This window comes from Lissotriton vulgaris, unplaced genomic scaffold (genome assembly GCF_964263255.1).
Source record: "Lissotriton vulgaris unplaced genomic scaffold, aLisVul1.2 SCAFFOLD_6925, whole genome shotgun sequence".
In the NCBI taxonomy this organism is placed as follows: domain Eukaryota; kingdom Metazoa; phylum Chordata; class Amphibia; order Caudata; family Salamandridae; genus Lissotriton; species Lissotriton vulgaris.
In genome coordinates this window covers 1-26,542 of record NW_028240972.1, presented here as the reverse complement: position 1 = coordinate 26,542, position 26,542 = coordinate 1, and the positions used below count along the sequence as shown (strand labels likewise).

The following is a 26,542-nucleotide window of genomic DNA, read 5'->3' as shown; positions in this document are numbered from 1 at the left end:
TATAATCTACATACTTACGGTGTGTTTAGTCTTGGACCACAAATGCAGTGAAGAATAATGGATTGCTACTCTTCATACATTTTTGACCATTGGCTCAGATTTGAATGCGTACTGGCCATCTGAGCATCTCTGCCAGGCCACCCTATGTCTAGAGACTGTAGATTTAGAGAGTTTATAAACATTGTCAGTTCATCAATAAAGTGTGCTCGCTTCGGCAGCACATATACTAAAATTGGAACGATACAGAGAAGATTAGCATGGCCCCTGCGCAAGGATGACACGCAAATTCGTGAAGCGTTCCATATTTTTAACAGCTTTCAGGAGAGAAATCTTTTTTGTTTTCAAGACTAATTGAAAAAATAAAGCAGGTCCCAGTGCTGTCCCCGTAATATGTATTTTTCAATTAGTCTCTCCTCAACATTTTTAATGTATTTGCTTTGCAGTAAAGAAGGTGCGCTCTATGTTCAGCTGCATTTAGCAAGGAAGCCTGCAGGACTTCTGGGACTTTTCTTTCTCTTTTTTAGCCTCACTGTCATTATTCTTCACCACCCCCAAATCTATACTGCTGCAGTGTTGTGTTGATTTGTGGGAATCAGGACAAAGAGAAGGGCAGGGCCTATGCAAATGAAGGCCTCAGGGATGTCTGGGAGTGCCTTTTTAGCAGTATTGTTAAAGTCCACCTTGCAACCGGATTGGTCGGGTAAGCTGAAAAACACCATGCCAGATTGGGCACCAGGTCTCTAGGCGCTTGGAGGACATATTGGGTCTACATCCCTCAGTTTCTGAGGTCCAAGAAATGTTCACCCTCTACCCTAATAGAGAGGTCTTGGCCGATCGTGGCTGAGAGGGGAAGAAGGTAGCAGTGCAAGATGCTTATGGCCCTTCTCTAATAATGGACCAACTTTCTCTCTCTCCTTACCTGTGGTTCTGCCTGGCTACTGGGGCTACCAGTTGTAAGCCTGCAGCCCACAGGGAGTTGGTTTGTTCCTCTCACACATGTAAATGGGTAAGCATTCAAGTGCACACACCTGCCTACGTCCACAGACCCTCGCGCACACACACTTTTGTCAACAAGCTTTTTCGCAATTAAGAGTATCAGGGACCCATGTTGAAATACAAAAGCAGCACACCACGTGACGGCCATCACATAGAGTCCAGCAGCAAATGGGAAACGTTTAACTAGCTGTGGTCCTATTACTTGCGCTCTACCGTGGAACAACTGCTGGATGAGTCCTGCTGGAGAATATTGAACCTACAACAAGTCTGAGGTAAATAAAAATTCCACAGGAATATAATCAAACAGGGACCTACAACCCTTCCGAGCCAGATAGGAGTCGAACCTACAATCTTCTGATCCGTAGTCAGACGCGTTATCCATTGCGCCACTGGCCCTATGTAGACTTACGCATCCTTTTGTCCTTAAGTGGGCTAGAAAGTGTGTGTATGTGTGTGTGAAGGCACAAGGGAACCCATCTGACCTCCTGGAAGTCTGTTCTGTGAGGTTTTCCCAAGTTTTACAAAGGACTTTAGGAGAAGGAAGCACCTAAAAGCTAGGCGAAATGGTCCTAGATCCAAGGAAATCTTTTAGATCAGGCTCAGTTTCTTAAATAGTTTGCATTAACATAATCAGTTCCAGGTCTGTGTGGGGCTGAGCTTGAGAACTCCTTAGTAAGTAGGCGTTTACAACAATAAGGGGTTTAATATTACAACACAGGTGAACATTCAGACACATTATCATAAGCTCACCTTGTCCAGGGACCCAAGCATGCTGCCTTTCCACTCTCAGAGCCCTTCACCTAACCTACTGTGCAGCTGTTTCACCTTTAATATCACTGTTCCACAGGCAGCGTGACGTCACAATGCTCCTTGTCTGTAGCCCGACCCAGGAGCCTTTGCAAACCTGGTATAATCTACATACTTACGGTGTGTTTAGTCTTGGACCACAAATGCAGTGAAGAATAATGGATTGCTACTCTTCATACATTTTTGACCATTGGCTCAGATTTGAATGCGTACTGGCCATCTGAGCATCTCTGCCAGGCCACCCTATGTCTAGAGACTGTAGATTTAGAGAGTTTATAAACATTGTCAGTTCATCAATAAAGTGTGCTCGCTTCGGCAGCACATATACTAAAATTGGAACGATACAGAGAAGATTAGCATGGCCCCTGCGCAAGGATGACACGCAAATTCGTGAAGCGTTCCATATTTTTAACAGCTTTCAGGAGAGAAATCTTTTTTGTTTTCAAGACTAATTGAAAAAATAAAGCAGGTCCCAGTGCTGTCCCCGTAATATGTATTTTTCAATTAGTCTCTCCTCAACATTTTTAATGTATTTGCTTTGCAGTAAAGAAGGTGCGCTCTATGTTCAGCTGCATTTAGCAAGGAAGCCTGCAGGACTTCTGGGACTTTTCTTTCTCTTTTTTAGCCTCACTGTCATTATTCTTCACCACCCCCAAATCTATACTGCTGCAGTGTTGTGTTGATTTGTGGGAATCAGGACAAAGAGAAGGGCAGGGCCTATGCAAATGAAGGCCTCAGGGATGTCTGGGAGTGCCTTTTTAGCAGTATTGTTAAAGTCCACCTTGCAACCGGATTGGTCGGGTAAGCTGAAAAACACCATGCCAGATTGGGCACCAGGTCTCTAGGCGCTTGGAGGACATATTGGGTCTACATCCCTCAGTTTCTGAGGTCCAAGAAATGTTCACCCTCTACCCTAATAGAGAGGTCTTGGCCGATCGTGGCTGAGAGGGGAAGAAGGTAGCAGTGCAAGATGCTTATGGTCCTTCTCTAATAATGGACCAACTTTCTCTCTCTCCTTACCTGTGGTTCTGCCTGGCTACTGGGGCTACCAGTTGTAAGCCTGCAGCCCACAGGGAGTTGGTTTGTTCCTCTCACACATGTAAATGGGTAAGCATTCAAGTGCACACACCTGCCTACGTCCACAGACCCTCGCGCACACACACTTTTGTCAACAAGCTTTTTCGCAATTAAGAGTATCAGGGACCCATGTTGAAATACAAAAGCAGCACACCACGTGACGGCCATCACATAGAGTCCAGCAGCAAATGGGAAACGTTTAACTAGCTGTGGTCCTATTACTTGCGCTCTACCGTGGAACAACTGCTGGATGAGTCCTGCTGGAGAATATTGAACCTACAACAAGTCTGAGGTAAATAAAAATTCCACAGGAATATAATCAAACAGGGACCTACAACCCTTCCGAGCCAGATAGGAGTCGAACCTACAATCTTCTGATCCGTAGTCAGACGCGTTATCCATTGCGCCACTGGCCCTATGTAGACTTACGCATCCTTTTGTCCTTAAGTGGGCTAGAAAGTGTGTGTATGTGTGTGTGAAGGCACAAGGGAACCCATCTGACCTCCTGGAAGTCTGTTCTGTGAGGTTTTCCCAAGTTTTACAAAGGACTTTAGGAGAAGGAAGCACCTAAAAGCTAGGCGAAATGGTCCTAGATCCAAGGAAATCTTTTAGATCAGGCTCAGTTTCTTAAATAGTTTGCATTAACATAATCAGTTCCAGGTCTGTGTGGGGCTGAGCTTGAGAACTCCTTAGTAAGTAGGCGTTTACAACAATAAGGGGTTTAATATTACAACACAGGTGAACATTCAGACACATTATCATAAGCTCACCTTGTCCAGGGACCCAAGCATGCTGCCTTTCCACTCTCAGAGCCCTTCACCTAACCTACTGTGCAGCTGTTTCACCTTTAATATCACTGTTCCACAGGCAGCGTGACGTCACAATGCTCCTTGTCTGTAGCCCGACCCAGGAGCCTTTGCAAACCTGGTATAATCTACATACTTACGGTGTGTTTAGTCTTGGACCACAAATGCAGTGAAGAATAATGGATTGCTACTCTTCATACATTTTTGACCATTGGCTCAGATTTGAATGCGTACTGGCCATCTGAGCATCTCTGCCAGGCCACCCTATGTCTAGAGACTGTAGATTTAGAGAGTTTATAAACATTGTCAGTTCATCAATAAAGTGTGCTCGCTTCGGCAGCACATATACTAAAATTGGAACGATACAGAGAAGATTAGCATGGCCCCTGCGCAAGGATGACACGCAAATTCGTGAAGCGTTCCATATTTTTAACAGCTTTCAGGAGAGAAATCTTTTTTGTTTTCAAGACTAATTGAAAAAATAAAGCAGGTCCCAGTGCTGTCCCCGTAATATGTATTTTTCAATTAGTCTCTCCTCAACATTTTTAATGTATTTGCTTTGCAGTAAAGAAGGTGCGCTCTATGTTCAGCTGCATTTAGCAAGGAAGCCTGCAGGACTTCTGGGACTTTTCTTTCTCTTTTTTAGCCTCACTGTCATTATTCTTCACCACCCCCAAATCTATACTGCTGCAGTGTTGTGTTGATTTGTGGGAATCAGGACAAAGAGAAGGGCAGGGCCTATGCAAATGAAGGCCTCAGGGATGTCTGGGAGTGCCTTTTTAGCAGTATTGTTAAAGTCCACCTTGCAACCGGATTGGTCGGGTAAGCTGAAAAACACCATGCCAGATTGGGCACCAGGTCTCTAGGCGCTTGGAGGACATATTGGGTCTACATCCCTCAGTTTCTGAGGTCCAAGAAATGTTCACCCTCTACCCTAATAGAGAGGTCTTGGCCGATCGTGGCTGAGACGGGAAGAAGGTAGCAGTGCAAGATGCTTATGGTCCTTCTCTAATAATGGACCAACTTTCTCTCTCTCCTTACCTGTGGTTCTGCCTGGCTACTGGGGCTACCAGTTGTAAGCCTGCAGCCCACAGGGAGTTGGTTTGTTCCTCTCACACATGTAAATGGGTAAGCATTCAAGTGCACACACCTGCCTACGTCCACAGACCCTCGCGCACACACACTTTTGTCAACAAGCTTTTTCGCAATTAAGAGTATCAGGGACCCATGTTGAAATACAAAAGCAGCACACCACGTGACGGCCATCACATAGAGTCCAGCAGCAAATGGGAAACGTTTAACTAGCTGTGGTCCTATTACTTGCGCTCTACCGTGGAACAACTGCTGGATGAGTCCTGCTGGAGAATATTGAACCTACAACAAGTCTGAGGTAAATAAAAATTCCACAGGAATATAATCAAACAGGGACCTACAACCCTTCCGAGCCAGATAGGAGTCGAACCTACAATCTTCTGATCCGTAGTCAGACGCGTTATCCATTGCGCCACTGGCCCTATGTAGACTTATGCATCCTTTTGTCCTTAAGTGGGCTAGAAAGTGTGTGTATGTGTGTGTGAAGGCACAAGGGAACCCATCTGACCTCCTGGAAGTCTGTTCTGTGAGGTTTTCCCAAGTTTTACAAAGGACTTTAGGAGAAGGAAGCACCTAAAAGCTAGGCGAAATGGTCCTAGATCCAAGGAAATCTTTTAGATCAGGCTCAGTTTCTTAAATAGTTTGCATTAACATAATCAGTTCCAGGTCTGTGTGGGGCTGAGCTTGAGAACTCCTTAGTAAGTAGGCGTTTACAACAATAAGGGGTTTAATATTACAACACAGGTGAACATTCAGACACATTATCATAAGCTCACCTTGTCCAGGGACCCAAGCATGCTGCCTTTCCACTCTCAGAGCCCTTCACCTAACCTACTGTGCAGCTGTTTCACCTTTAATATCACTGTTCCACAGGCAGCGTGACGTCACAATGCTCCTTGTCTGTAGCCCGACCCAGGAGCCTTTGCAAACCTGGTATAATCTACATACTTACGGTGTGTTTAGTCTTGGACCACAAATGCAGTGAAGAATAATGGATTGCTACTCTTCATCCATTTTTGACCATTGGCTCAGATTTGAATGCGTACTGGCCATCTGAGCATCTCTGCCAGGCCACCCTATGTCTAGAGACTGTAGATTTAGAGAGTTTATAAACATTGTCAGTTCATCAATAAAGTGTGCTCGCTTCGGCAGCACATATACTAAAATTGGAACGATACAGAGAAGATTAGCATGACCCCTGCGCAAGGATGACACGCAAATTCGTGAAGCGTTCCATATTTTTAACAGCTTTCAGGAGAGAAATCTTTTTTGTTTTCAAGACTAATTGAAAAAATAAAGCAGGTCCCAGTGCTGTCCCCGTAATATGTATTTTTCAATAAGTCTCTCCTCAACATTTTTAATGTATTTGCTTTGCAGTAAAGAATGTGCGCTCTATGTTCAGCTGCATTTAGCAAGGAAGCCTGCAGGACTTCTGGGACTTTTCTTTCTCTTTTTTAGCCTCACTGTCATTATTCTTCACCACCCCCAAATCTATACTGCTGCAGTGTTGTGTTGATTTGTGGGAATCAGGACAAAGAGAAGGGCAGGGCCTATGCAAATGAAGGCCTCAGGGATGTCTGGGAGTGCCTTTTTAGCAGTATTGTTAAAGTCCACCTTGCAACCGGATTGGTCGGGTAAGCTGAAAAACACCATGCCAGATTGGGCACCAGGTCTCTAGGCGCTTGGAGGACATATTGGGTCTACATCCCTCAGTTTCTGAGGTCCAAGAAATGTTCACCCTCTACCCTAATAGAGAGGTCTTGGCCGATCGTGGCTGAGAGGGGAAGAAGGTAGCAGTGCAAGATGCTTATGGTCCTTCTCTAATAATGGACCAACTTTCTCTCTCTCCTTACCTGTGGTTCTGCCTGGCTACTGGGGCTACCAGTTGTAAGCCTGCAGCCCACAGGGAGTTGGTTTGTTCCTCTCACACATGTAAATGGGTAAGCATTCAAGTGCACACACCTGCCTACGTCCACAGACCCTCGCGCACACACACTTTTGTCAACAAGCTTTTTCGCAATTAAGAGTATCAGGGACCCATGTTGAAATACAAAAGCAGCACACCACGTGACGGCCATCACATAGAGTCCAGCAGCAAATGGGAAACGTTTAACTAGCTGTGGTCCTATTACTTGCGCTCTACCGTGGAACAACTGCTGGATGAGTCCTGCTGGAGAATATTGAACCTACAACAAGTCTGAGGTAAATAAAAATTCCACAGGAATATAATCAAACAGGGACCTACAACCCTTCCGAGCCAGATAGGAGTCGAACCTACAATCTTCTGATCCGTAGTCAGACGCGTTATCCATTGCGCCACTGGCCCTATGTAGACTTACGCATCCTTTTGTCCTTAAGTGGGCTAGAAAGTGTGTGTATGTGTGTGTGAAGGCACAAGGGAACCCATCTGACCTCCTGGAAGTCTGTTCTGTGAGGTTTTCCCAAGTTTTACAAAGGACTTTAGGAGAAGGAAGCACCTAAAAGCTAGGCGAAATGGTCCTAGATCCAAGGAAATCTTTTAGATCAGGCTCAGTTTCTTAAATAGTTTGCATTAACATAATCAGTTCCAGGTCTGTGTGGGGCTGAGCTTGAGAACTCCTTAGTAAGTAGGCGTTTACAACAATAAGGGGTTTAATATTACAACACAGGTGAACATTCAGACACATTATCATAAGCTCACCTTGTCCAGGGACCCAAGCATGCTGCCTTTCCACTCTCAGAGCCCTTCACCTAACCTACTGTGCAGCTGTTTCACCTTTAATATCACTGTTCCACAGGCAGCGTGACGTCACAATGCTCCTTGTCTGTAGCCCGACCCAGGAGCCTTTGCAAACCTGGTATAATCTACATACTTACGGTGTGTTTAGTCTTGGACCACAAATGCAGTGAAGAATAATGGATTGCTACTCTTCATACATTTTTGACCATTGGCTCAGATTTGAATGCGTACTGGCCATCTGAGCATCTCTGCCAGGCCACCCTATGTCTAGAGACTGTAGATTTAGAGAGTTTATAAACATTGTCAGTTCATCAATAAAGTGTGCTCGCTTCGGCAGCACATATACTAAAATTGGAACGATACAGAGAAGATTAGCATGGCCCCTGCGCAAGGATGACACGCAAATTCGTGAAGCGTTCCATATTTTTAACAGCTTTCAGGAGAGAAATCTTTTTTGTTTTCAAGACTAATTGAAAAAATAAAGCAGGTCCCAGTGCTGTCCCCGTAATATGTATTTTTCAATTAGTCTCTCCTCAACATTTTTAATGTATTTGCTTTGCAGTAAAGAAGGTGCGCTCTATGTTCAGCTGCATTTAGCAAGGAAGCCTGCAGGACTTCTGGGACTTTTCTTTCTCTTTTTTAGCCTCACTGTCATTATTCTTCACCACCCCCAAATCTATACTGCTGCAGTGTTGTGTTGATTTGTGGGAATCAGGACAAAGAGAAGGGCAGGGCCTATGCAAATGAAGGCCTCAGGGATGTCTGGGAGTGCCTTTTTAGCAGTATTGTTAAAGTCCACCTTGCAACCGGATTGGTCGGGTAAGCTGAAAAACACCATGCCAGATTGGGCACCAGGTCTCTAGGCGCTTGGAGGACATATTGGGTCTACATCCCTCAGTTTCTGAGGTCCAAGAAATGTTCACCCTCTACCCTAATAGAGAGGTCTTGGCCGATCGTGGCTGAGAGGGGAAGAAGGTAGCAGTGCAAGATGCTTATGGCCCTTCTCTAATAATGGACCAACTTTCTCTCTCTCCTTACCTGTGGTTCTGCCTGGCTACTGGGGCTACCAGTTGTAAGCCTGCAGCCCACAGGGAGTTGGTTTGTTCCTCTCACACATGTAAATGGGTAAGCATTCAAGTGCACACACCTGCCTACGTCCACAGACCCTCGCGCACACACACTTTTGTCAACAAGCTTTTTCGCAATTAAGAGTATCAGGGACCCATGTTGAAATACAAAAGCAGCACACCACGTGACGGCCATCACATAGAGTCCAGCAGCAAATGGGAAACGTTTAACTAGCTGTGGTCCTATTACTTGCGCTCTACCGTGGAACAACTGCTGGATGAGTCCTGCTGGAGAATATTGAACCTACAACAAGTCTGAGGTAAATAAAAATTCCACAGGAATATAATCAAACAGGGACCTACAACCCTTCCGAGCCAGATAGGAGTCGAACCTACAATCTTCTGATCCGTAGTCAGACGCGTTATCCATTGCGCCACTGGCCCTATGTAGACTTACGCATCCTTTTGTCCTTAAGTGGGCTAGAAAGTGTGTGTATGTGTGTGTGAAGGCACAAGGGAACCCATCTGACCTCCTGGAAGTCTGTTCTGTGAGGTTTTCCCAAGTTTTACAAAGGACTTTAGGAGAAGGAAGCACCTAAAAGCTAGGCGAAATGGTCCTAGATCCAAGGAAATCTTTTAGATCAGGCTCAGTTTCTTAAATAGTTTGCATTAACATAATCAGTTCCAGGTCTGTGTGGGGCTGAGCTTGAGAACTCCTTAGTAAGTAGGCGTTTACAACAATAAGGGGTTTAATATTACAACACAGGTGAACATTCAGACACATTATCATAAGCTCACCTTGTCCAGGGACCCAAGCATGCTGCCTTTCCACTCTCAGAGCCCTTCACCTAACCTACTGTGCAGCTGTTTCACCTTTAATATCACTGTTCCACAGGCAGCGTGACGTCACAATGCTCCTTGTCTGTAGCCCGACCCAGGAGCCTTTGCAAACCTGGTATAATCTACATACTTACGGTGTGTTTAGTCTTGGACCACAAATGCAGTGAAGAATAATGGATTGCTACTCTTCATACATTTTTGACCATTGGCTCAGATTTGAATGCGTACTGGCCATCTGAGCATCTCTGCCAGGCCACCCTATGTCTAGAGACTGTAGATTTAGAGAGTTTATAAACATTGTCAGTTCATCAATAAAGTGTGCTCGCTTCGGCAGCACATATACTAAAATTGGAACGATACAGAGAAGATTAGCATGGCCCCTGCGCAAGGATGACACGCAAATTCGTGAAGCGTTCCATATTTTTAACAGCTTTCAGGAGAGAAATCTTTTTTGTTTTCAAGACTAATTGAAAAAATAAAGCAGGTCCCAGTGCTGTCCCCGTAATATGTATTTTTCAATTAGTCTCTCCTCAACATTTTTAATGTATTTGCTTTGCAGTAAAGAAGGTGCGCTCTATGTTCAGCTGCATTTAGCAAGGAAGCCTGCAGGACTTCTGGGACTTTTCTTTCTCTTTTTTAGCCTCACTGTCATTATTCTTCACCACCCCCAAATCTATACTGCTGCAGTGTTGTGTTGATTTGTGGGAATCAGGACAAAGAGAAGGGCAGGGCCTATGCAAATGAAGGCCTCAGGGATGTCTGGGAGTGCCTTTTTAGCAGTATTGTTAAAGTCCACCTTGCAACCGGATTGGTCGGGTAAGCTGAAAAACACCATGCCAGATTGGGCACCAGGTCTCTAGGCGCTTGGAGGACATATTGGGTCTACATCCCTCAGTTTCTGAGGTCCAAGAAATGTTCACCCTCTACCCTAATAGAGAGGTCTTGGCCGATCGTGGCTGAGAGGGGAAGAAGGTAGCAGTGCAAGATGCTTATGGTCCTTCTCTAATAATGGACCAACTTTCTCTCTCTCCTTACCTGTGGTTCTGCCTGGCTACTGGGGCTACCAGTTGTAAGCCTGCAGCCCACAGGGAGTTGGTTTGTTCCTCTCACACATGTAAATGGGTAAGCATTCAAGTGCACACACCTGCCTACGTCCACAGACCCTCGCGCACACACACTTTTGTCAACAAGCTTTTTCGCAATTAAGAGTATCAGGGACCCATGTTGAAATACAAAAGCAGCACACCACGTGACGGCCATCACATAGAGTCCAGCAGCAAATGGGAAACGTTTAACTAGCTGTGGTCCTATTACTTGCGCTCTACCGTGGAACAACTGCTGGATGAGTCCTGCTGGAGAATATTGAACCTACAACAAGTCTGAGGTAAATAAAAATTCCACAGGAATATAATCAAACAGGGACCTACAACCCTTCCGAGCCAGATAGGAGTCGAACCTACAATCTTCTGATCCGTAGTCAGACGCGTTATCCATTGCGCCACTGGCCCTATGTAGACTTACGCATCCTTTTGTCCTTAAGTGGGCTAGAAAGTGTGTGTATGTGTGTGTGAAGGCACAAGGGAACCCATCTGACCTCCTGGAAGTCTGTTCTGTGAGGTTTTCCCAAGTTTTACAAAGGACTTTAGGAGAAGGAAGCACCTAAAAGCTAGGCGAAATGGTCCTAGATCCAAGGAAATCTTTTAGATCAGGCTCAGTTTCTTAAATAGTTTGCATTAACATAATCAGTTCCAGGTCTGTGTGGGGCTGAGCTTGAGAACTCCTTAGTAAGTAGGCGTTTACAACAATAAGGGGTTTAATATTACAACACAGGTGAACATTCAGACACATTATCATAAGCTCACCTTGTCCAGGGACCCAAGCATGCTGCCTTTCCACTCTCAGAGCCCTTCACCTAACCTACTGTGCAGCTGTTTCACCTTTAATATCACTGTTCCACAGGCAGCGTGACGTCACAATGCTCCTTGTCTGTAGCCCGACCCAGGAGCCTTTGCAAACCTGGTATAATCTACATACTTACGGTGTGTTTAGTCTTGGACCACAAATGCAGTGAAGAATAATGGATTGCTACTCTTCATACATTTTTGACCATTGGCTCAGATTTGAATGCGTACTGGCCATCTGAGCATCTCTGCCAGGCCACCCTATGTCTAGAGACTGTAGATTTAGAGAGTTTATAAACATTGTCAGTTCATCAATAAAGTGTGCTCGCTTCGGCAGCACATATACTAAAATTGGAACGATACAGAGAAGATTAGCATGGCCCCTGCGCAAGGATGACACGCAAATTCGTGAAGCGTTCCATATTTTTAACAGCTTTCAGGAGAGAAATCTTTTTTGTTTTCAAGACTAATTGAAAAAATAAAGCAGGTCCCAGTGCTGTCCCCGTAATATGTATTTTTCAATTAGTCTCTCCTCAACATTTTTAATGTATTTGCTTTGCAGTAAAGAAGGTGCGCTCTATGTTCAGCTGCATTTAGCAAGGAAGCCTGCAGGACTTCTGGGACTTTTCTTTCTCTTTTTTAGCCTCACTGTCATTATTCTTCACCACCCCCAAATCTATACTGCTGCAGTGTTGTGTTGATTTGTGGGAATCAGGACAAAGAGAAGGGCAGGGCCTATGCAAATGAAGGCCTCAGGGATGTCTGGGAGTGCCTTTTTAGCAGTATTGTTAAAGTCCACCTTGCAACCGGATTGGTCGGGTAAGCTGAAAAACACCATGCCAGATTGGGCACCAGGTCTCTAGGCGCTTGGAGGACATATTGGGTCTACATCCCTCAGTTTCTGAGGTCCAAGAAATGTTCACCCTCTACCCTAATAGAGAGGTCTTGGCCGATCGTGGCTGAGAGGGGAAGAAGGTAGCAGTGCAAGATGCTTATGGCCCTTCTCTAATAATGGACCAACTTTCTCTCTCTCCTTACCTGTGGTTCTGCCTGGCTACTGGGGCTACCAGTTGTAAGCCTGCAGCCCACAGGGAGTTGGTTTGTTCCTCTCACACATGTAAATGGGTAAGCATTCAAGTGCACACACCTGCCTACGTCCACAGACCCTCGCGCACACACACTTTTGTCAACAAGCTTTTTCGCAATTAAGAGTATCAGGGACCCATGTTGAAATACAAAAGCAGCACACCACGTGACGGCCATCACATAGAGTCCAGCAGCAAATGGGAAACGTTTAACTAGCTGTGGTCCTATTACTTGCGCTCTACCGTGGAACAACTGCTGGATGAGTCCTGCTGGAGAATATTGAACCTACAACAAGTCTGAGGTAAATAAAAATTCCACAGGAATATAATCAAACAGGGACCTACAACCCTTCCGAGCCAGATAGGAGTCGAACCTACAATCTTCTGATCCGTAGTCAGACGCGTTATCCATTGCGCCACTGGCCCTATGTAGACTTACGCATCCTTTTGTCCTTAAGTGGGCTAGAAAGTGTGTGTATGTGTGTGTGAAGGCACAAGGGAACCCATCTGACCTCCTGGAAGTCTGTTCTGTGAGGTTTTCCCAAGTTTTACAAAGGACTTTAGGAGAAGGAAGCACCTAAAAGCTAGGCGAAATGGTCCTAGATCCAAGGAAATCTTTTAGATCAGGCTCAGTTTCTTAAATAGTTTGCATTAACATAATCAGTTCCAGGTCTGTGTGGGGCTGAGCTTGAGAACTCCTTAGTAAGTAGGCGTTTACAACAATAAGGGGTTTAATATTACAACACAGGTGAACATTCAGACACATTATCATAAGCTCACCTTGTCCAGGGACCCAAGCATGCTGCCTTTCCACTCTCAGAGCCCTTCACCTAACCTACTGTGCAGCTGTTTCACCTTTAATATCACTGTTCCACAGGCAGCGTGACGTCACAATGCTCCTTGTCTGTAGCCCGACCCAGGAGCCTTTGCAAACCTGGTATAATCTACATACTTACGGTGTGTTTAGTCTTGGACCACAAATGCAGTGAAGAATAATGGATTGCTACTCTTCATACATTTTTGACCATTGGCTCAGATTTGAATGCGTACTGGCCATCTGAGCATCTCTGCCAGGCCACCCTATGTCTAGAGACTGTAGATTTAGAGAGTTTATAAACATTGTCAGTTCATCAATAAAGTGTGCTCGCTTCGGCAGCACATATACTAAAATTGGAACGATACAGAGAAGATTAGCATGGCCCCTGCGCAAGGATGACACGCAAATTCGTGAAGCGTTCCATATTTTTAACAGCTTTCAGGAGAGAAATCTTTTTTGTTTTCAAGACTAATTGAAAAAATAAAGCAGGTCCCAGTGCTGTCCCCGTAATATGTATTTTTCAATTAGTCTCTCCTCAACATTTTTAATGTATTTGCTTTGCAGTAAAGAAGGTGCGCTCTATGTTCAGCTGCATTTAGCAAGGAAGCCTGCAGGACTTCTGGGACTTTTCTTTCTCTTTTTTAGCCTCACTGTCATTATTCTTCACCACCCCCAAATCTATACTGCTGCAGTGTTGTGTTGATTTGTGGGAATCAGGACAAAGAGAAGGGCAGGGCCTATGCAAATGAAGGCCTCAGGGATGTCTGGGAGTGCCTTTTTAGCAGTATTGTTAAAGTCCACCTTGCAACCGGATTGGTCGGGTAAGCTGAAAAACACCATGCCAGATTGGGCACCAGGTCTCTAGGCGCTTGGAGGACATATTGGGTCTACATCCCTCAGTTTCTGAGGTCCAAGAAATGTTCACCCTCTACCCTAATAGAGAGGTCTTGGCCGATCGTGGCTGAGAGGGGAAGAAGGTAGCAGTGCAAGATGCTTATGGTCCTTCTCTAATAATGGACCAACTTTCTCTCTCTCCTTACCTGTGGTTCTGCCTGGCTACTGGGGCTACCAGTTGTAAGCCTGCAGCCCACAGGGAGTTGGTTTGTTCCTCTCACACATGTAAATGGGTAAGCATTCAAGTGCACACACCTGCCTACGTCCACAGACCCTCGCGCACACACACTTTTGTCAACAAGCTTTTTCGCAATTAAGAGTATCAGGGACCCATGTTGAAATACAAAAGCAGCACACCACGTGACGGCCATCACATAGAGTCCAGCAGCAAATGGGAAACGTTTAACTAGCTGTGGTCCTATTACTTGCGCTCTACCGTGGAACAACTGCTGGATGAGTCCTGCTGGAGAATATTGAACCTACAACAAGTCTGAGGTAAATAAAAATTCCACAGGAATATAATCAAACAGGGACCTACAACCCTTCCGAGCCAGATAGGAGTCGAACCTACAATCTTCTGATCCGTAGTCAGACGCGTTATCCATTGCGCCACTGGCCCTATGTAGACTTACGCATCCTTTTGTCCTTAAGTGGGCTAGAAAGTGTGTGTATGTGTGTGTGAAGGCACAAGGGAACCCATCTGACCTCCTGGAAGTCTGTTCTGTGAGGTTTTCCCAAGTTTTACAAAGGACTTTAGGAGAAGGAAGCACCTAAAAGCTAGGCGAAATGGTCCTAGATCCAAGGAAATCTTTTAGATCAGGCTCAGTTTCTTAAATAGTTTGCATTAACATAATCAGTTCCAGGTCTGTGTGGGGCTGAGCTTGAGAACTCCTTAGTAAGTAGGCGTTTACAACAATAAGGGGTTTAATATTACAACACAGGTGAACATTCAGACACATTATCATAAGCTCACCTTGTCCAGGGACCCAAGCATGCTGCCTTTCCACTCTCAGAGCCCTTCACCTAACCTACTGTGCAGCTGTTTCACCTTTAATATCACTGTTCCACAGGCAGCGTGACGTCACAATGCTCCTTGTCTGTAGCCCGACCCAGGAGCCTTTGCAAACCTGGTATAATCTACATACTTACGGTGTGTTTAGTCTTGGACCACAAATGCAGTGAAGAATAATGGATTGCTACTCTTCATACATTTTTGACCATTGGCTCAGATTTGAATGCGTACTGGCCATCTGAGCATCTCTGCCAGGCCACCCTATGTCTAGAGACTGTAGATTTAGAGAGTTTATAAACATTGTCAGTTCATCAATAAAGTGTGCTCGCTTCGGCAGCACATATACTAAAATTGGAACGATACAGAGAAGATTAGCATGGCCCCTGCGCAAGGATGACACGCAAATTCGTGAAGCGTTCCATATTTTTAACAGCTTTCAGGAGAGAAATCTTTTTTGTTTTCAAGACTAATTGAAAAAATAAAGCAGGTCCCAGTGCTGTCCCCGTAATATGTATTTTTCAATTAGTCTCTCCTCAACATTTTTAATGTATTTGCTTTGCAGTAAAGAAGGTGCGCTCTATGTTCAGCTGCATTTAGCAAGGAAGCCTGCAGGACTTCTGGGACTTTTCTTTCTCTTTTTTAGCCTCACTGTCATTATTCTTCACCACCCCCAAATCTATACTGCTGCAGTGTTGTGTTGATTTGTGGGAATCAGGACAAAGAGAAGGGCAGGGCCTATGCAAATGAAGGCCTCAGGGATGTCTGGGAGTGCCTTTTTAGCAGTATTGTTAAAGTCCACCTTGCAACCGGATTGGTCGGGTAAGCTGAAAAACACCATGCCAGATTGGGCACCAGGTCTCTAGGCGCTTGGAGGACATATTGGGTCTACATCACTCAGTTTCTGAGGTCCAAGAAATGTTCACCCTCTACCCTAATAGAGAGGTCTTGGCCGATCGTGGCTGAGACGGGAAGAAGGTAGCAGTGCAAGATGCTTATGGTCCTTCTCTAATAATGGACCAACTTTCTCTCTCTCCTTACCTGTGGTTCTGCCTGGCTACTGGGGCTACCAGTTGTAAGCCTGCAGCCCACAGGGAGTTGGTTTGTTCCTCTCACACATGTAAATGGGTAAGCATTCAAGTGCACACACCTGCCTACGTCCACAGACCCTCGCGCACACACACTTTTGTCAACAAGCTTTTTCGCAATTAAGAGTATCAGGGACCCATGTTGAAATACAAAAGCAGCACACCACGTGACGGCCATCACATAGAGTCCAGCAGCAAATGGGAAACGTTTAACTAGCTGTGGTCCTATTACTTGCGCTCTACCGTGGAACAACTGCTGGATGAGTCCTGCTGGAGAATATTGAACCTACAACAAGTCTGAGGTAAATAAAAATTCCACAGGAATATAATCAAACAGGGACCTACAACCCTTCCGAGCCAGATAGGAGTCGAACCTACAATCTTCTGATCCGTAGTCAGACGCGTTATCCATTGCGCCACTGGCCCTATGTAGACTTATGCATCCTTTTGTCCTTAAGTGGGCTAGAAAGTGTGTGTATGTGTGTGTGAAGGCACAAGGGAACCCATCTGACCTCCTGGAAGTCTGTTCTGTGAGGTTTTCCCAAGTTTTACAAAGGACTTTAGGAGAAGGAAGCACCTAAAAGCTAGGCGAAATGGTCCTAGATCCAAGGAAATCTTTTAGATCAGGCTCAGTTTCTTAAATAGTTTGCATTAACATAATCAGTTCCAGGTCTGTGTGGGGCTGAGCTTGAGAACTCCTTAGTAAGTAGGCGTTTACAACAATAAGGGGTTTAATATTACAACACAGGTGAACATTCAGACACATTATCATAAGCTCACCTTGTCCAGGGACCCAAGCATGCTGCCTTTCCACTCTCAGAGCCCTTCACCTAACCTACTGTGCAGCTGTTTCACCTTTAATATCACTGTTCCACAGGCAGCGTGACGTCACAATGCTCCTTGTCTGTAGCCCGACCCAGGAGCCTTTGCAAACCTGGTATAATCTACATACTTACGGTGTGTTTAGTCTTGGACCACAAATGCAGTGAAGAATAATGGATTGCTACTCTTCATCCATTTTTGACCATTGGCTCAGATTTGAATGCGTACTGGCCATCTGAGCATCTCTGCCAGGCCACCCTATGTCTAGAGACTGTAGATTTAGAGAGTTTATAAACATTGTCAGTTCATCAATAAAGTGTGCTCGCTTCGGCAGCACATATACTAAAATTGGAACGATACAGAGAAGATTAGCATGGCCCCTGCGCAAGGATGACACGCAAATTCGTGAAGCGTTCCATATTTTTAACAGCTTTCAGGAGAGAAATCTTTTTTGTTTTCAAGACTAATTGAAAAAATAAAGCAGGTCCCAGTGCTGTCCCCGTAATATGTATTTTTCAATAAGTCTCTCCTCAACATTTTTAATGTATTTGCTTTGCAGTAAAGAATGTGCGCTCTATGTTCAGCTGCATTTAGCAAGGAAGCCTGCAGGACTTCTGGGACTTTTCTTTCTCTTTTTTAGCCTCACTGTCATTATTCTTCACCACCCCCAAATCTATACTGCTGCAGTGTTGTGTTGATTTGTGGGAATCAGGACAAAGAGAAGGGCAGGGCCTATGCAAATGAAGGCCTCAGGGATGTCTGGGAGTGCCTTTTTAGCAGTATTGTTAAAGTCCACCTTGCAACCGGATTGGTCGGGTAAGCTGAAAAACACCATGCCAGATTGGGCACCAGGTCTCTAGGCGCTTGGAGGACATATTGGGTCTACATCCCTCAGTTTCTGAGGTCCAAGAAATGTTCACCCTCTACCCTAATAGAGAGGTCTTGGCCGATCGTGGCTGAGAGGGGAAGAAGGTAGCAGTGCAAGATGCTTATGGTCCTTCTCTAATAATGGACCAACTTTCTCTCTCTCCTTACCTGTGGTTCTGCCTGGCTACTGGGGCTACCAGTTGTAAGCCTGCAGCCCACAGGGAGTTGGTTTGTTCCTCTCACACATGTAAATGGGTAAGCATTCAAGTGCACACACCTGCCTACGTCCACAGACCCTCGCGCACACACACTTTTGTCAACAAGCTTTTTCGCAATTAAGAGTATCAGGGACCCATGTTGAAATACAAAAGCAGCACACCACGTGACGGCCATCACATAGAGTCCAGCAGCAAATGGGAAACGTTTAACTAGCTGTGGTCCTATTACTTGCGCTCTACCGTGGAACAACTGCTGGATGAGTCCTGCTGGAGAATATTGAACCTACAACAAGTCTGAGGTAAATAAAAATTCCACAGGAATATAATCAAACAGGGACCTACAACCCTTCCGAGCCAGATAGGAGTCGAACCTACAATCTTCTGATCCGTAGTCAGACGCGTTATCCATTGCGCCACTGGCCCTATGTAGACTTACGCATCCTTTTGTCCTTAAGTGGGCTAGAAAGTGTGTGTATGTGTGTGTGAAGGCACAAGGGAACCCATCTGACCTCCTGGAAGTCTGTTCTGTGAGGTTTTCCCAAGTTTTACAAAGGACTTTAGGAGAAGGAAGCACCTAAAAGCTAGGCGAAATGGTCCTAGATCCAAGGAAATCTTTTAGATCAGGCTCAGTTTCTTAAATAGTTTGCATTAACATAATCAGTTCCAGGTCTGTGTGGGGCTGAGCTTGAGAACTCCTTAGTAAGTAGGCGTTTACAACAATAAGGGGTTTAATATTACAACACAGGTGAACATTCAGACACATTATCATAAGCTCACCTTGTCCAGGGACCCAAGCATGCTGCCTTTCCACTCTCAGAGCCCTTCACCTAACCTACTGTGCAGCTGTTTCACCTTTAATATCACTGTTCCACAGGCAGCGTGACGTCACAATGCTCCTTGTCTGTAGCCCGACCCAGGAGCCTTTGCAAACCTGGTATAATCTACATACTTACGGTGTGTTTAGTCTTGGACCACAAATGCAGTGAAGAATAATGGATTGCTACTCTTCATACATTTTTGACCATTGGCTCAGATTTGAATGCGTACTGGCCATCTGAGCATCTCTGCCAGGCCACCCTATGTCTAGAGACTGTAGATTTAGAGAGTTTATAAACATTGTCAGTTCATCAATAAAGTGTGCTCGCTTCGGCAGCACATATACTAAAATTGGAACGATACAGAGAAGATTAGCATGGCCCCTGCGCAAGGATGACACGCAAATTCGTGAAGCGTTCCATATTTTTAACAGCTTTCAGGAGAGAAATCTTTTTTGTTTTCAAGACTAATTGAAAAAATAAAGCAGGTCCCAGTGCTGTCCCCGTAATATGTATTTTTCAATTAGTCTCTCCTCAACATTTTTAATGTATTTGCTTTGCAGTAAAGAAGGTGCGCTCTATGTTCAGCTGCATTTAGCAAGGAAGCCTGCAGGACTTCTGGGACTTTTCTTTCTCTTTTTTAGCCTCACTGTCATTATTCTTCACCACCCCCAAATCTATACTGCTGCAGTGTTGTGTTGATTTGTGGGAATCAGGACAAAGAGAAGGGCAGGGCCTATGCAAATGAAGGCCTCAGGGATGTCTGGGAGTGCCTTTTTAGCAGTATTGTTAAAGTCCACCTTGCAACCGGATTGGTCGGGTAAGCTGAAAAACACCATGCCAGATTGGGCACCAGGTCTCTAGGCGCTTGGAGGACATATTGGGTCTACATCCCTCAGTTTCTGAGGTCCAAGAAATGTTCACCCTCTACCCTAATAGAGAGGTCTTGGCCGATCGTGGCTGAGAGGGGAAGAAGGTAGCAGTGCAAGATGCTTATGGCCCTTCTCTAATAATGGACCAACTTTCTCTCTCTCCTTACCTGTGGTTCTGCCTGGCTACTGGGGCTACCAGTTGTAAGCCTGCAGCCCACAGGGAGTTGGTTTGTTCCTCTCACACATGTAAATGGGTAAGCATTCAAGTGCACACACCTGCCTACGTCCACAGACCCTCGCGCACACACACTTTTGTCAACAAGCTTTTTCGCAATTAAGAGTATCAGGGACCCATGTTGAAATACAAAAGCAGCACACCACGTGACGGCCATCACATAGAGTCCAGCAGCAAATGGGAAACGTTTAACTAGCTGTGGTCCTATTACTTGCGCTCTACCGTGGAACAACTGCTGGATGAGTCCTGCTGGAGAATATTGAACCTACAACAAGTCTGAGGTAAATAAAAATTCCACAGGAATATAATCAAACAGGGACCTACAACCCTTCCGAGCCAGATAGGAGTCGAACCTACAATCTTCTGATCCGTAGTCAGACGCGTTATCCATTGCGCCACTGGCCCTATGTAGACTTACGCATCCTTTTGTCCTTAAGTGGGCTAGAAAGTGTGTGTATGTGTGTGTGAAGGCACAAGGGAACCCATCTGACCTCCTGGAAGTCTGTTCTGTGAGGTTTTCCCAAGTTTTACAAAGGACTTTAGGAGAAGGAAGCACCTAAAAGCTAGGCGAAATGGTCCTAGATCCAAGGAAATCTTTTAGATCAGGCTCAGTTTCTTAAATAGTTTGCATTAACATAATCAGTTCCAGGTCTGTGTGGGGCTGAGCTTGAGAACTCCTTAGTAAGTAGGCGTTTACAACAATAAGGGGTTTAATATTACAACACAGGTGAACATTCAGACACATTATCATAAGCTCACCTTGTCCAGGGACCCAAGCATGCTGCCTTTCCACTCTCAGAGCCCTTCACCTAACCTACTGTGCAGCTGTTTCACCTTTAATATCACTGTTCCACAGGCAGCGTGACGTCACAATGCTCCTTGTCTGTAGCCCGACCCAGGAGCCTTTGCAAACCTGGTATAATCTACATACTTACGGTGTGTTTAGTCTTGGACCACAAATGCAGTGAAGAATAATGGATTGCTACTCTTCATACATTTTTGACCATTGGCTCAGATTTGAATGCGTACTGGCCATCTGAGCATCTCTGCCAGGCCACCCTATGTCTAGAGACTGTAGATTTAGAGAGTTTATAAACATTGTCAGTTCATCAATAAAGTGTGCTCGCTTCGGCAGCACATATACTAAAATTGGAACGATACAGAGAAGATTAGCATGGCCCCTGCGCAAGGATGACACGCAAATTCGTGAAGCGTTCCATATTTTTAACAGCTTTCAGGAGAGAAATCTTTTTTGTTTTCAAGACTAATTGAAAAAATAAAGCAGGTCCCAGTGCTGTCCCCGTAATATGTATTTTTCAATTAGTCTCTCCTCAACATTTTTAATGTATTTGCTTTGCAGTAAAGAAGGTGCGCTCTATGTTCAGCTGCATTTAGCAAGGAAGCCTGCAGGACTTCTGGGACTTTTCTTTCTCTTTTTTAGCCTCACTGTCATTATTCTTCACCACCCCCAAATCTATACTGCTGCAGTGTTGTGTTGATTTGTGGGAATCAGGACAAAGAGAAGGGCAGGGCCTATGCAAATGAAGGCCTCAGGGATGTCTGGGAGTGCCTTTTTAGCAGTATTGTTAAAGTCCACCTTGCAACCGGATTGGTCGGGTAAGCTGAAAAACACCATGCCAGATTGGGCACCAGGTCTCTAGGCGCTTGGAGGACATATTGGGTCTACATCCCTCAGTTTCTGAGGTCCAAGAAATGTTCACCCTCTACCCTAATAGAGAGGTCTTGGCCGATCGTGGCTGAGAGGGGAAGAAGGTAGCAGTGCAAGATGCTTATGGTCCTTCTCTAATAATGGACCAACTTTCTCTCTCTCCTTACCTGTGGTTCTGCCTGGCTACTGGGGCTACCAGTTGTAAGCCTGCAGCCCACAGGGAGTTGGTTTGTTCCTCTCACACATGTAAATGGGTAAGCATTCAAGTGCACACACCTGCCTACGTCCACAGACCCTCGCGCACACACACTTTTGTCAACAAGCTTTTTCGCAATTAAGAGTATCAGGGACCCATGTTGAAATACAAAAGCAGCACACCACGTGACGGCCATCACATAGAGTCCAGCAGCAAATGGGAAACGTTTAACTAGCTGTGGTCCTATTACTTGCGCTCTACCGTGGAACAACTGCTGGATGAGTCCTGCTGGAGAATATTGAACCTACAACAAGTCTGAGGTAAATAAAAATTCCACAGGAATATAATCAAACAGGGACCTACAACCCTTCCGAGCCAGATAGGAGTCGAACCTACAATCTTCTGATCCGTAGTCAGACGCGTTATCCATTGCGCCACTGGCCCTATGTAGACTTACGCATCCTTTTGTCCTTAAGTGGGCTAGAAAGTGTGTGTATGTGTGTGTGAAGGCACAAGGGAACCCATCTGACCTCCTGGAAGTCTGTTCTGTGAGGTTTTCCCAAGTTTTACAAAGGACTTTAGGAGAAGGAAGCACCTAAAAGCTAGGCGAAATGGTCCTAGATCCAAGGAAATCTTTTAGATCAGGCTCAGTTTCTTAAATAGTTTGCATTAACATAATCAGTTCCAGGTCTGTGTGGGGCTGAGCTTGAGAACTCCTTAGTAAGTAGGCGTTTACAACAATAAGGGGTTTAATATTACAACACAGGTGAACATTCAGACACATTATCATAAGCTCACCTTGTCCAGGGACCCAAGCATGCTGCCTTTCCACTCTCAGAGCCCTTCACCTAACCTACTGTGCAGCTGTTTCACCTTTAATATCACTGTTCCACAGGCAGCGTGACGTCACAATGCTCCTTGTCTGTAGCCCGACCCAGGAGCCTTTGCAAACCTGGTATAATCTACATACTTACGGTGTGTTTAGTCTTGGACCACAAATGCAGTGAAGAATAATGGATTGCTACTCTTCATACATTTTTGACCATTGGCTCAGATTTGAATGCGTACTGGCCATCTGAGCATCTCTGCCAGGCCACCCTATGTCTAGAGACTGTAGATTTAGAGAGTTTATAAACATTGTCAGTTCATCAATAAAGTGTGCTCGCTTCGGCAGCACATATACTAAAATTGGAACGATACAGAGAAGATTAGCATGGCCCCTGCGCAAGGATGACACGCAAATTCGTGAAGCGTTCCATATTTTTAACAGCTTTCAGGAGAGAAATCTTTTTTGTTTTCAAGACTAATTGAAAAAATAAAGCAGGTCCCAGTGCTGTCCCCGTAATATGTATTTTTCAATTAGTCTCTCCTCAACATTTTTAATGTATTTGCTTTGCAGTAAAGAAGGTGCGCTCTATGTTCAGCTGCATTTAGCAAGGAAGCCTGCAGGACTTCTGGGACTTTTCTTTCTCTTTTTTAGCCTCACTGTCATTATTCTTCACCACCCCCAAATCTATACTGCTGCAGTGTTGTGTTGATTTGTGGGAATCAGGACAAAGAGAAGGGCAGGGCCTATGCAAATGAAGGCCTCAGGGATGTCTGGGAGTGCCTTTTTAGCAGTATTGTTAAAGTCCACCTTGCAACCGGATTGGTCGGGTAAGCTGAAAAACACCATGCCAGATTGGGCACCAGGTCTCTAGGCGCTTGGAGGACATATTGGGTCTACATCCCTCAGTTTCTGAGGTCCAAGAAATGTTCACCCTCTACCCTAATAGAGAGGTCTTGGCCGATCGTGGCTGAGAGGGGAAGAAGGTAGCAGTGCAAGATGCTTATGGTCCTTCTCTAATAATGGACCAACTTTCTCTCTCTCCTTACCTGTGGTTCTGCCTGGCTACTGGGGCTACCAGTTGTAAGCCTGCAGCCCACAGGGAGTTGGTTTGTTCCTCTCACACATGTAAATGGGTAAGCATTCAAGTGCACACACCTGCCTACGTCCACAGACCCTCGCGCACACACACTTTTGTCAACAAGCTTTTTCGCAATTAAGAGTATCAGGGACCCATGTTGAAATACAAAAGCAGCACACCACGTGACGGCCATCACATAGAGTCCAGCAGCAAATGGGAAACGTTTAACTAGCTGTGGTCCTATTACTTGCGCTCTACCGTGGAACAACTGCTGGATGAGTCCTGCTGGAGAATATTGAACCTACAACAAGTCTGAGGTAAATAAAAATTCCACAGGAATATAATCAAACAGGGACCTACAACCCTTCCGAGCCAGATAGGAGTCGAACCTACAATCTTCTGATCCGTAGTCAGACGCGTTATCCATTGCGCCACTGGCCCTATGTAGACTTACGCATCCTTTTGTCCTTAAGTGGGCTAGAAAGTGTGTGTATGTGTGTGTGAAGGCACAAGGGAACCCATCTGACCTCCTGGAAGTCTGTTCTGTGAGGTTTTCCCAAGTTTTACAAAGGACTTTAGGAGAAGGAAGCACCTAAAAGCTAGGCGAAATGGTCCTAGATCCAAGGAAATCTTTTAGATCAGGCTCAGTTTCTTAAATAGTTTGCATTAACATAATCAGTTCCAGGTCTGTGTGGGGCTGAGCTTGAGAACTCCTTAGTAAGTAGGCGTTTACAACAATAAGGGGTTTAATATTACAACACAGGTGAACATTCAGACACATTATCATAAGCTCACCTTGTCCAGGGACCCAAGCATGCTGCCTTTCCACTCTCAGAGCCCTTCACCTAACCTACTGTGCAGCTGTTTCACCTTTAATATCACTGTTCCACAGGCAGCGTGACGTCACAATGCTCCTTGTCTGTAGCCCGACCCAGGAGCCTTTGCAAACCTGGTATAATCTACATACTTACGGTGTGTTTAGTCTTGGACCACAAATGCAGTGAAGAATAATGGATTGCTACTCTTCATACATTTTTGACCATTGGCTCAGATTTGAATGCGTACTGGCCATCTGAGCATCTCTGCCAGGCCACCCTATGTCTAGAGACTGTAGATTTAGAGAGTTTATAAACATTGTCAGTTCATCAATAAAGTGTGCTCGCTTCGGCAGCACATATACTAAAATTGGAACGATACAGAGAAGATTAGCATGGCCCCTGCGCAAGGATGACACGCAAATTCGTGAAGCGTTCCATATTTTTAACAGCTTTCAGGAGAGAAATCTTTTTTGTTTTCAAGACTAATTGAAAAAATAAAGCAGGTCCCAGTGCTGTCCCCGTAATATGTATTTTTCAATTAGTCTCTCCTCAACATTTTTAATGTATTTGCTTTGCAGTAAAGAAGGTGCGCTCTATGTTCAGCTGCATTTAGCAAGGAAGCCTGCAGGACTTCTGGGACTTTTCTTTCTCTTTTTTAGCCTCACTGTCATTATTCTTCACCACCCCCAAATCTATACTGCTGCAGTGTTGTGTTGATTTGTGGGAATCAGGACAAAGAGAAGGGCAGGGCCTATGCAAATGAAGGCCTCAGGGATGTCTGGGAGTGCCTTTTTAGCAGTATTGTTAAAGTCCACCTTGCAACCGGATTGGTCGGGTAAGCTGAAAAACACCATGCCAGATTGGGCACCAGGTCTCTAGGCGCTTGGAGGACATATTGGGTCTACATCCCTCAGTTTCTGAGGTCCAAGAAATGTTCACCCTCTACCCTAATAGAGAGGTCTTGGCCGATCGTGGCTGAGAGGGGAAGAAGGTAGCAGTGCAAGATGCTTATGGCCCTTCTCTAATAATGGACCAACTTTCTCTCTCTCCTTACCTGTGGTTCTGCCTGGCTACTGGGGCTACCAGTTGTAAGCCTGCAGCCCACAGGGAGTTGGTTTGTTCCTCTCACACATGTAAATGGGTAAGCATTCAAGTGCACACACCTGCCTACGTCCACAGACCCTCGCGCACACACACTTTTGTCAACAAGCTTTTTCGCAATTAAGAGTATCAGGGACCCATGTTGAAATACAAAAGCAGCACACCACGTGACGGCCATCACATAGAGTCCAGCAGCAAATGGGAAACGTTTAACTAGCTGTGGTCCTATTACTTGCGCTCTACCGTGGAACAACTGCTGGATGAGTCCTGCTGGAGAATATTGAACCTACAACAAGTCTGAGGTAAATAAAAATTCCACAGGAATATAATCAAACAGGGACCTACAACCCTTCCGAGCCAGATAGGAGTCGAACCTACAATCTTCTGATCCGTAGTCAGACGCGTTATCCATTGCGCCACTGGCCCTATGTAGACTTACGCATCCTTTTGTCCTTAAGTGGGCTAGAAAGTGTGTGTATGTGTGTGTGAAGGCACAAGGGAACCCATCTGACCTCCTGGAAGTCTGTTCTGTGAGGTTTTCCCAAGTTTTACAAAGGACTTTAGGAGAAGGAAGCACCTAAAAGCTAGGCGAAATGGTCCTAGATCCAAGGAAATCTTTTAGATCAGGCTCAGTTTCTTAAATAGTTTGCATTAACATAATCAGTTCCAGGTCTGTGTGGGGCTGAGCTTGAGAACTCCTTAGTAAGTAGGCGTTTACAACAATAAGGGGTTTAATATTACAACACAGGTGAACATTCAGACACATTATCATAAGCTCACCTTGTCCAGGGACCCAAGCATGCTGCCTTTCCACTCTCAGAGCC

The 26,542-nt window shown here is 45.2% G+C and overlaps 28 non-coding genes across 28 annotated transcripts; 14 read left to right on the top strand and 14 right to left on the bottom strand.

Moving 5' to 3' along the window:
- Positions 1-202: 202 nt before the first annotated feature.
- Positions 203-309, top strand: LOC147672411 (U6 spliceosomal RNA). Its single transcript, XR_015303526.1, has one exon. It is a non-coding gene; the product is annotated as a U6 spliceosomal RNA (small nuclear RNA).
- A 1,010-nt stretch (positions 310-1,319) lies between these two features.
- Positions 1,320-1,392, bottom strand: TRNAR-ACG (transfer RNA arginine (anticodon ACG)). The gene has a single exon. It is a non-coding gene; the product is annotated as a tRNA-Arg (tRNA).
- A 714-nt stretch (positions 1,393-2,106) lies between these two features.
- On the top strand, positions 2,107-2,213 carry LOC147672409 (U6 spliceosomal RNA). Its single transcript, XR_015303525.1, has one exon. It is a non-coding gene; the product is annotated as a U6 spliceosomal RNA (small nuclear RNA).
- A 1,010-nt stretch (positions 2,214-3,223) lies between these two features.
- Positions 3,224-3,296, bottom strand: TRNAR-ACG (transfer RNA arginine (anticodon ACG)). The gene has a single exon. It is a non-coding gene; the product is annotated as a tRNA-Arg (tRNA).
- Positions 3,297-4,010: 714 nt separating this feature from the next.
- Positions 4,011-4,117, top strand: LOC147672407 (U6 spliceosomal RNA). The gene has a single exon (XR_015303524.1). It is a non-coding gene; the product is annotated as a U6 spliceosomal RNA (small nuclear RNA).
- Positions 4,118-5,127: 1,010 nt separating this feature from the next.
- On the bottom strand, positions 5,128-5,200 carry TRNAR-ACG (transfer RNA arginine (anticodon ACG)). The gene has a single exon. It is a non-coding gene; the product is annotated as a tRNA-Arg (tRNA).
- Positions 5,201-5,914: 714 nt separating this feature from the next.
- On the top strand, positions 5,915-6,021 carry LOC147672405 (U6 spliceosomal RNA). Its single transcript, XR_015303561.1, has one exon. It is a non-coding gene; the product is annotated as a U6 spliceosomal RNA (small nuclear RNA).
- A 1,010-nt stretch (positions 6,022-7,031) lies between these two features.
- Positions 7,032-7,104, bottom strand: TRNAR-ACG (transfer RNA arginine (anticodon ACG)). The gene has a single exon. It is a non-coding gene; the product is annotated as a tRNA-Arg (tRNA).
- A 714-nt stretch (positions 7,105-7,818) lies between these two features.
- Positions 7,819-7,925, top strand: LOC147672403 (U6 spliceosomal RNA). The gene has a single exon (XR_015303523.1). It is a non-coding gene; the product is annotated as a U6 spliceosomal RNA (small nuclear RNA).
- Positions 7,926-8,935: 1,010 nt separating this feature from the next.
- Positions 8,936-9,008, bottom strand: TRNAR-ACG (transfer RNA arginine (anticodon ACG)). Its single transcript has one exon. It is a non-coding gene; the product is annotated as a tRNA-Arg (tRNA).
- A 714-nt stretch (positions 9,009-9,722) lies between these two features.
- Positions 9,723-9,829, top strand: LOC147672401 (U6 spliceosomal RNA). Its single transcript, XR_015303522.1, has one exon. It is a non-coding gene; the product is annotated as a U6 spliceosomal RNA (small nuclear RNA).
- Positions 9,830-10,839: 1,010 nt separating this feature from the next.
- Positions 10,840-10,912, bottom strand: TRNAR-ACG (transfer RNA arginine (anticodon ACG)). The gene has a single exon. It is a non-coding gene; the product is annotated as a tRNA-Arg (tRNA).
- Positions 10,913-11,626: 714 nt separating this feature from the next.
- On the top strand, positions 11,627-11,733 carry LOC147672399 (U6 spliceosomal RNA). Its single transcript, XR_015303521.1, has one exon. It is a non-coding gene; the product is annotated as a U6 spliceosomal RNA (small nuclear RNA).
- Positions 11,734-12,743: 1,010 nt separating this feature from the next.
- On the bottom strand, positions 12,744-12,816 carry TRNAR-ACG (transfer RNA arginine (anticodon ACG)). Its single transcript has one exon. It is a non-coding gene; the product is annotated as a tRNA-Arg (tRNA).
- Positions 12,817-13,530: 714 nt separating this feature from the next.
- LOC147672397 (U6 spliceosomal RNA) lies at positions 13,531-13,637 on the top strand. Its single transcript, XR_015303520.1, has one exon. It is a non-coding gene; the product is annotated as a U6 spliceosomal RNA (small nuclear RNA).
- Positions 13,638-14,647: 1,010 nt separating this feature from the next.
- On the bottom strand, positions 14,648-14,720 carry TRNAR-ACG (transfer RNA arginine (anticodon ACG)). Its single transcript has one exon. It is a non-coding gene; the product is annotated as a tRNA-Arg (tRNA).
- Positions 14,721-15,434: 714 nt separating this feature from the next.
- Positions 15,435-15,541, top strand: LOC147672395 (U6 spliceosomal RNA). Its single transcript, XR_015303519.1, has one exon. It is a non-coding gene; the product is annotated as a U6 spliceosomal RNA (small nuclear RNA).
- Positions 15,542-16,551: 1,010 nt separating this feature from the next.
- Positions 16,552-16,624, bottom strand: TRNAR-ACG (transfer RNA arginine (anticodon ACG)). Its single transcript has one exon. It is a non-coding gene; the product is annotated as a tRNA-Arg (tRNA).
- Positions 16,625-17,338: 714 nt separating this feature from the next.
- On the top strand, positions 17,339-17,445 carry LOC147672393 (U6 spliceosomal RNA). Its single transcript, XR_015303562.1, has one exon. It is a non-coding gene; the product is annotated as a U6 spliceosomal RNA (small nuclear RNA).
- Positions 17,446-18,455: 1,010 nt separating this feature from the next.
- On the bottom strand, positions 18,456-18,528 carry TRNAR-ACG (transfer RNA arginine (anticodon ACG)). Its single transcript has one exon. It is a non-coding gene; the product is annotated as a tRNA-Arg (tRNA).
- Positions 18,529-19,242: 714 nt separating this feature from the next.
- On the top strand, positions 19,243-19,349 carry LOC147672391 (U6 spliceosomal RNA). The gene has a single exon (XR_015303551.1). It is a non-coding gene; the product is annotated as a U6 spliceosomal RNA (small nuclear RNA).
- Positions 19,350-20,359: 1,010 nt separating this feature from the next.
- TRNAR-ACG (transfer RNA arginine (anticodon ACG)) lies at positions 20,360-20,432 on the bottom strand. The gene has a single exon. It is a non-coding gene; the product is annotated as a tRNA-Arg (tRNA).
- A 714-nt stretch (positions 20,433-21,146) lies between these two features.
- LOC147672389 (U6 spliceosomal RNA) lies at positions 21,147-21,253 on the top strand. The gene has a single exon (XR_015303540.1). It is a non-coding gene; the product is annotated as a U6 spliceosomal RNA (small nuclear RNA).
- A 1,010-nt stretch (positions 21,254-22,263) lies between these two features.
- On the bottom strand, positions 22,264-22,336 carry TRNAR-ACG (transfer RNA arginine (anticodon ACG)). Its single transcript has one exon. It is a non-coding gene; the product is annotated as a tRNA-Arg (tRNA).
- A 714-nt stretch (positions 22,337-23,050) lies between these two features.
- Positions 23,051-23,157, top strand: LOC147672387 (U6 spliceosomal RNA). Its single transcript, XR_015303529.1, has one exon. It is a non-coding gene; the product is annotated as a U6 spliceosomal RNA (small nuclear RNA).
- A 1,010-nt stretch (positions 23,158-24,167) lies between these two features.
- Positions 24,168-24,240, bottom strand: TRNAR-ACG (transfer RNA arginine (anticodon ACG)). Its single transcript has one exon. It is a non-coding gene; the product is annotated as a tRNA-Arg (tRNA).
- Positions 24,241-24,954: 714 nt separating this feature from the next.
- Positions 24,955-25,061, top strand: LOC147672385 (U6 spliceosomal RNA). Its single transcript, XR_015303518.1, has one exon. It is a non-coding gene; the product is annotated as a U6 spliceosomal RNA (small nuclear RNA).
- Positions 25,062-26,071: 1,010 nt separating this feature from the next.
- TRNAR-ACG (transfer RNA arginine (anticodon ACG)) lies at positions 26,072-26,144 on the bottom strand. The gene has a single exon. It is a non-coding gene; the product is annotated as a tRNA-Arg (tRNA).
- Positions 26,145-26,542: the final 398 nt, after the last annotated feature.